This window comes from Dermacentor albipictus, chromosome 1 (assembly GCF_038994185.2).
Source record: "Dermacentor albipictus isolate Rhodes 1998 colony chromosome 1, USDA_Dalb.pri_finalv2, whole genome shotgun sequence".
Classification (NCBI taxonomy): Eukaryota; Metazoa; Arthropoda; class Arachnida; order Ixodida; family Ixodidae; genus Dermacentor; species Dermacentor albipictus.
Window position 1 is genome coordinate 265,827,944 of NC_091821.1, and position 8,930 is coordinate 265,836,873.

The following is an 8,930-nucleotide window of genomic DNA, read 5'->3' on the forward strand; positions in this document are numbered from 1 at the left end:
AAAAACACCACTCTTACAACGATAAGACGTTTGGTAAGCCAGAAAAAGCGCAAGAACGACGTCACAGCCCCGCACCTCGGGGCTGTGACGTCTTGGATTTTGATGGCATATTTTAGGGCCTACTAATTATATATAGCGGTACAGATTGACTGCGTTGTGTTCTAAAGGAACCAAATATGAAACATGGCAAGTTTCGGGAACCTTTATTCAGCGAACGCTGCCCACATGCGAAAACATACTTTGGGATCCCTGACGTCACGCTGACGTACCGGCGCTGAGGTTTTGGCGCGAAATTCAAATACCGATACTTTGACCTTCATTTTCTCATCTAATAATCACACCATATATATATATATATATATATATATATATATATATATATATATATATATATATATATATATATATATATATATATATATATTGAAATGACTGCCCGCAGGGTTCTCAAACAATGCTTCATTAGTCTAAACTGATTTATTGTTTCGCTTTAGTATCCCTAAGCAAAATTACGCCCTTTTCCCACACAACGATCATCGTCATGTCTTGTCCGCATTTCTTTCCTTTAACGCAGCGAGCCCGGTACTATGCCCAGTAACGAACGGCATGCACTCTATAAAACAAAATTACACCCTTTGGGTTGTATCTTGCCACACAACAATAAACGTCATCTGTCTTGTCCGCATTTCCTTTCTTTAACGCGGTGAACCCGGTACTTCTCAGTAATGAACGGCATGCGCATCAGCATGACAGCATTCCTGACAGAGAAGTAGCGGGCGCGGCGTTTTCAAGTAAGGAAACGCAAGCAAGGTAAATGACGATTATCGTTGTGTGGCAGATATACACCCCAAAGGGTATACCTTTGTTTAACACACTCACTGCACTCTTACACTCTTAAAACGGTTGCACCCTTTGGGGTGTAAATTTGTCCCACAACAATTATCATCTGCCTTGCTTGCGTTTCCTTTCCTGAAAACTCGGCGCTCGCTACTTTCCTGTCAAGAATGCTGCGTCTCACTGATAACGCGCATGCCGTTCGTGACTGGGAAGTACCGGGCCCGCCGCGTTAGAGAAAGGAAACGCGGGCAACACGTATGACGATTATTGTTGTGGGACAAGATACGCCCCAAAGGGCGTAAATTTTTATAAGCGTGTTAAAACGGTTGCACCCTTTGGGGTGTATATTTGTCCCACAACGATAATCGTCATCTGCCTTGCTTGCGTTTCCTTTGCTGAAAACTCGGCGCTTGCAACTTTCCTGTCGAGAATGCTGCGTCACACTGATAACGCGCATGCCGTTCGTGACTGGGAAGTACCGGGCTCGCAGCGTTAAAGAAAGGTAACGCGGGCAACACGGATGACGATTATCGTTCACTCTTAGAAAAATTTACACCGTTTGGGGCGTATCTTGTCCCACAACGATAATCGTCATCTGTCATGCCCGCGTTTCCTTTCTTTAACGCTGCGAGCCCGGTACTTTCCAGTCACGAACGGCATGCGCCTTATCAGCGTGACGCAGCATTCTCGACAGGAAGGTAGCGAGCGCCGAGTTTTCAGGAAAGGAAACGCAAGCAAGGCAGATGAAGATTATTGTTGTGGGACAAATATACACCTCAAAGGGTGCAACAGTTTTAAGAGTGTTGTGGGACAAGATAAGCCCTAAAGGGTGTAAATTTTTCTAAGAGTGAACACTCTTAAAACGGTTGCACCCTTTGGGGTGTATATTTGTCCCACAGCGATAACGGTCATCTGCCTTGCTTGCGTTTCCTTTCTTGAAAACTCGGCGCTCGCTACTTTCCTGTCGAGAATGCTGCGTCACATTGATAACGCGCATGCCGTTCGTGACTGGGAAGTACCGGGCTCGCAGCGTTAAAGAAAGAAAACGCGGGCAAGACAGATGACGATTATTGTTGTGGTACAAGAAAAGCCCCAAAGGGTGCAAACTTTTCTAGGAGTGAAGAGTGCACACAGAAACGTTGCCCCCATCTTTTCCTTCCTCCATGGTTTCATATCTGGAGCCATGGTAGGCTTCAACGTGTAATTATAGACCTTAAAATAAAGTAGGATGTAGCTGTTTAGAGTCGGCCATATTTGGCGAGCGCAATATATTTGTAAGCGTGAGCAATCGCCACATCAACCTAATAAAAATGTACACCCTAAAAAAAGTTTACACCCTTTGAGGTGTTTATCTGGCACACAACGATAATTGTAATCTGCCTTGCTTGTGTTTGCTTTCTTGAAAACGCCACGCCCACTACTTTCCTGTCGGGAATGCTTATCATGCTGATAACGCGCATGGCGTTTGTTAGGAAGTGCCGGGCTTGCAGCATTAAAGAAAGGAAATGCATACAAGACAGATGACGTTTATTGTTGTATGGCAAGATACAACCTAAATGGTGTAATTTTGTTTTAGAGTGTAAGAAAAGTTTACACCCTTTGAGTCGTATCTTGCCACACAACGATAAACGTCATCTGTCTTGTCTGCATTTCCTTTCTTTAACGCTGCAAGACTGGCACTTCCCAGTAACGAATCTGGCATATCGGATCACGAGGCTGTACTACTCACCGTTACAGACACCATGTTAGATAAGAAATCTGAATATTCATATTACCGAAGCTTCTCTCGAGCCGATGATGTATCAATTATTGATATACTTTTGCTTAATTTTGACGACTTTTCAAGTAGCACGGGAGACGTAGTGTCGCTGTGGTGCAGGTTTAAAAAAATAGTTAAAGAGTGCATTGATTGCTTTGTCCCATTGTCGATTAAAAAGAAAAATAGAAATAATCCCTGGATCTCCCGCGAGACATTGCGGCTCCAAAGGAAACTGAAACTTGTAAAGAAAAATTTAAAATCGAAAACGTGCAGTCAGTAAAACAGAAGATTGATGACCTGTCTTAGCTTAAAAGCAAAGTGTGTGCCGATAAACAACGCTACTATGGTGAATCGCTACCAAGTTTCATAACCACGGCTTCAGAGAAATTTTGGTATTCTATTTCTCCGACCTCCAAGGAATGTGATTTATTTCATGTTGATGGTAAGGCAGTTCACAAAAGCAAAGAAATAGCAAAGAGAGAGAGAGAAAGAAGTTTAATGACACGAAATGCCGAGAGGTCGGCCTGAGGTATATTCCTCTAGCCAGCTACTCGGCATTGGGGGAAGGGGAAATGGGAAAGAAAGAGGGAAGAAAGAGGTGCATGATGGGTGACGATGACGATAGAAGGAAGATGTAGAACATATGGCAAACAATTTGGCATGCTCAAAGTCTGCAGTCCAGGCCCGTAATTTTTAAAAAGTTCAGTAATGCCTTGATGGCCTTGAAACTCGACTGAGCGTCTGGCCAAGAGCCTAAAATAACATCCTCCGACAACGGTGCGCTGTCGAGACGCGTAAGGTCCTTGACCAACCTATCACGCTCTTCCACAAACTTAGGGCAGTCACAAAGCACATGACCTATAGTCTCAGTCACATTGCACACCTCACAGTGTGGAGACTCGGTGCGTCGCATGAGGTGCACGTATCCGCGCGTAAACGCTACCCCCAGCCTTAGTCTGTGCAGAAGACTGGCATAGCTTCGTTGAATTTTCGGTGGTAGCCTAAAATTCATGGTGGGGTCCAATCTCTGGAGTCGTCTGTGGCGATTATCCAGACTGTCCCAGTGCTTTGCTGTCAATTTTCGGATGACACTGGAGAGGAGACAGTTGGCGTCCGCTCTTGAAAAAGGAATTGAAAGCAGTGACTCTCGTTCTTCGAGTGCTTTCTTCGCTTCGGCGTCGGCCAGTTTGTTGCCCTGTATACCACAGTGACTAGGGATCCACTGAAATGTAATGTGGTGGCCGTTTTCTTGCGCTAAAGTGTAGAGCTCGGCAGTTTGAAGAGCCAACAGTCTATAAGCGCTTTCTTTCAAAGAAAATAGCAAATGCGTTTAACTAACATTTTAAGCCCGTTTATACAAATGATAATGATGTAATGCCACCTTTCGAAATGTCTGTGCCGCCTATACCAGATGTTCAAATAAGCGAACCAGGTATACTAAACATGCTTTTACAACTGAACCCTAAAATATCTGCTAGCCCGGACAACATTCCAAACGCATTTTTAAAACGGTATGCAGAATGGACATCAAAGTACTTGCACGTTCTGCTCACAAGGTCATTGTGTGAGGAACATGTACCGAGTGACTGGAGGACAGCCAGAGTGAAGCCACTACATAAAACAGGACAAAAGCACTGCATTCAAAACTACCGACCAATTTCTTTAACATCTACGGTATGTAAACTTTTGGAACACATAATCCATAATCATATCTCAGAATTCTTGGAAAACAATAATATATTAACAAAGCATCAGCACGGATTCAGAAAAGGCTACTCTACAATTACCCAATTATATTTAACAGTGCACGACTTTGCGAAAGCAATTAACAATGGGAAACAAATAGATGCTATTTTCATGGACTTTTCAAAGGCTTTCGACAGGGTCTCTCACAAAAAAACTACTTTACGAATTGAGCAAGATACTGAAAAACTCCAGACTAATTAATTGTCTCACAGCATACCTTGATGGCAGAGAACAATTTGTTGTTTTTAATAATCATTCTCCTCAACGACTTCTGGTAGACTCTGGTGTTCCCCAGGGCACGGTCCTTGGACCTCTCTTGTTCGTTTTATTCATTAATGATATGCTGCATGGTATTCCAGTTATGGTTAAGCTTTATGCTGATGACTGTGTATTGTACTCAGAAATAGACAATATTGCTGACCAGGAGTTGTTGAACTATGCTTTTCGACAAATTGTCGACTGGTGCGATGCCTGGCAAATGTCGATTAATTTCGAGAAAACACTCTTTACGTCTATTTCACATAACAAGCATAAACTAACATTTCTGTACGGTATTAATAACATAATTATTTCTGAAATAACACATTATAAGTATCTCCGACTCTGGATCACAAATGACCTCACTTGGGCTAAGCACCTTGAATATGTAGTAGCAAATGCTAACCGCAAGCTTTATTTTTTAAGGAGTGCTTTGAAACTTTCTACTCCCACTGTACGCCTACTCGCATATAAAGCTGTAATTCTGCCGATGCTAGATTATGCATGTGTAATTTGGGACCCTTTTACTAAAACTGGCACTAACAAGATAGAAATGGTGCAAAGAAAAGCAGCTCGTTTCATTTATAACAGCTTCGGAAGCACTTCAGTGACAGACCTCTTAACAAAAGCAAACCTGCCACCAATAATGCAAAGAAATCGTGTATCACAACTAAAATTCCTTTTTCAACTTATTAACGGTCATTATAAGACAGATCCCATGGGAATAATTACTTTTGCATCTGGTTATGCTACTAGGCAGCGAGCAACATAACCGAACAATAACCCCATTTAGCACACGTAATATTTGTTTTAAGTATTCCTTCTTTCCCCGAACAGTGGTTGAATGGAATAATCTAACCAATGACCAAGTTATAAAATCATCACTTTCAGCGTTTGTTTCAAGTATTGAGTAAAGCTTTTTTATCTTGCTGCGCCACGGCTATGTTCAAGCTCTGTTGACCTGATTTTTACTGTTTTCTTTGCCTTTGCTATAGTGTTCTTCACATATGTATTGTTTCCCACCCTGCTAAAGTCCCCAAGGGCGATTGCAGTATAACTAAATAAATAAATAAATAAATAAATAAATAAATAAATAAATAAATGCCATCTCCAAGAAAATTAGTTCTTTTTCTGTGAGAGCTAGTGAAGGGAAACCCACTTATCACTCAATTTTGCAATCATCTGCGCTTCAGTTATTTTATGGATGAGCTGCGTCCTGCCACGGGACATAATCGTTCATTCGTCCTCGATAGGTTTCCAGCCATGATCGCGACAATGAATCGCCAAGAACCGAGCAGTGCCATTTTTTATGTTGCTGCAGTGCTCACGGAGAGGACCATTGAGGCAACGTCCAGTTTGCTCAATATATTGCTTCCCACATGAAAGCGGGAGGTTGTAAACCACACAGTGAACACACGTGACGAACTTTTTGCGGTGATGCTTTCTGCACTTATCGGACAGGACGGCATTTGGATCCGCAACCCGCAAATCTTGCCGAGCTTGTTACAGGAATGCACAGTTCGTTTTCATGTAAGTCTACAGTTCTACACATGTATAAAACCGATTCAGTGGTACAACAAACTTAGTTGAAAGTTTGCGCTTGGCGTGTCTTCTTCTCTTACGTACGTGTCGTTTTTTTTTTCGTTTTTTTTGCAATATTACTTGAAAAATTTATAGAATATAAAAGTGAAATTGGTGTGCTTGCATGTGTGAGAGCACTTTTTAGGGAATTTCTATAGAGCAGTATTCATGGTAAGCCAATTATGCGCTGCCTTCTTCAACATAATGTAAGACTGACTGACACGGAGGAGAAATTATGGTTGGAGCTTCACTACGCTTGGCATTCAAGGATGCCTCAGGATGTATAGTTAGAAAAGTTGGTAGGGTAACATACTTTTTGTTGCAAGTGTGTTGGTTTTATTTGCATCTTTTCATGCTGAAATTAAGTATTTATCATCATGTTGCTTTGTGGTGAATAAACTTACATAGCAATACTGTTGCTGCTTGAAAGTCCTGGAAGTCCTGAAACACCCTGAAAGTCCCTATGTAGAGATGAAGAGAAGACTGCAACGCCTCACGCAGACAGAATGAACGAATTCATGGCCAAAGTAATACACACCACATTGTAATAAGTATGATATGTATTTCGCAGTGTCCTGTTATGGCATTACAGGAAACATTTATATACATATTTCACTGGTGCATGGTTCACATGTTAAAAACTTTATGAAAGCACTCAGAGGCTCAGGAACTAAAAATCTATGCATATATATGCCTGTCTTCCAACATTGTTACCTTCACATGAACAGAGACTTTTTAAACTCACTCTATAAATGCCATGACATTTTTGTTAACCTTCAGGTCATGCATGCTCTCAAAAAAAGATAAAATTAAGGTATGCCTTTTAGAATAACCAAAGCTAGGTCACCAAGAGCAGGCTTCAGTTCATTTGATAGCAGTTCATTCAACATCTACTAGACAGTGTTAAAAAAGCTGCAAAAGATGCTTTTTATATTTTTAATTAATGAAACATTCAATCCAATACTTGAAATGGCAAATATCAGACAGTCTGAACCAGAAAAAATCCCTGGCAGTAGAATTACAAGTGCTACTGGTCATGCTAAAAGCAATGACAATGCTCAAAAGAGCGTCTAAGCACTATCATGCTGCCAACGTCACCAAGTGCTTTAGGAAGTCCAGTTTCACAGCACTGTTCAACAGTGCCAACATGGAAGGCCCAGTTCGATTTTCATCCAGTATGAAAGATTAGAATACGCAAACGTTGCCACCTACAGAGAAGTGTGCCAACCAGAGGTGTGCGAATACCAGCATTTGTTGAATAACAAATTCAATATCAGGTCACTTAAATTTGTTATTCAAAATAAATAGGCACTATTTGCTCTTTGAATATTTTAAAAATATTTTGTGCATGTTCAAATGTAAGTGCATGCACGCACATGCACACAAACACATACACACCCCTCCTCAGACCCAAGATCAGCTCAAGGACATAATCACCTATGAAGTCAGTTCTTATTGCCGAGTGGTATATTATGAATGTGAAAAACCAATTTTTTTACGTACCACTGTCAGATGTCAGGAGGCAACATCTCCGTGTACAGTGCTCAGCGACTGAAACACGGAACTCAGACAGCACGGCAGCCGGCACTTTTTTGCGCCACCAATGGACGCTGGGGACATTGAGCTGATTCACTTTTGTGTCACATGAAAACGAGAGTCATTTTGATGCATCACGCGCCATTGGGCCCCCTCAGCAATCACCCAGCACTCACTGGTGGCGCAAGGATCACTGCCCGCCATACTGTCCGAGTATCGCATTTCAATCGCTGAGCACTGTACGTAGAAGTAATCATCTCCTCAAGCACCTTGTTGTAAAAACCACATTCCTTGACCTGCACAGAGTTGAAGGTGTAACATTGTGTAGTATGTTTGCATGTTATGCATGAGTGATGCACAACATGCCAGGCGCATGCTGTATTTTCATGTCAACTTGCAGTATTTAAAATTCTCATCACAGGTGTCTTTTGTCATCTGCAATAACACATTGATCTAGATGAAATTGGTGTCAATTTTCACAAACTGCTGATGGCAAGAATATGCTTAGACCACTTTCATGCAGTTACCTATGCATCTGACTTTATACCTGGTATGTATTTTACATAACTGCTTCAGAGTTAATTTAGGATGTATATATATATATATATATATATATATATATATATATATATATATATATATATATATATATATATATATATATATATATATACAGGGTGTCCCAGCTAACTTGGACGAAGATTTTAAAATACCCAAGAGCTCTAGAGAAATTGTACCAACTGCTTAGTAGCAGTAGTCGTATGTACTTATGGCCAGTATTTTTTTCATCACTAAGTATTACTTAATTGCTTTTAATTAGTGAACTTTTTAATTAGTGTTTGAATCACAAACATATCAATTACAAAGTTGTTTGGCACCTCACATAACATCTGAATCAAGCATTTGTTTCGTGTTAAGCTTTGCCTCGTTGGTTTTTCCGAGAAAAAACAAAAGCGGGCAAAACATCCAAAATACGAAATAGACAGGCGCTCGCACGCCACTACTCAAGCACTCCCAAGTGAATAGCCACGGATACACGACGTTACCAGCGGTGGCAGCTCGATGCAGGGATTCATGCTATGTGATGGCCGCGGCATCAAGAGAAAACGCCACTGATGCATTGATAAGCGTTGCGGAGCCTTGTACGATGTGGCAATAAGAGAATGCAGCCGTATATCTTTCAATGGTTGCTTGTAGGCGCTTGAGTAGCAGC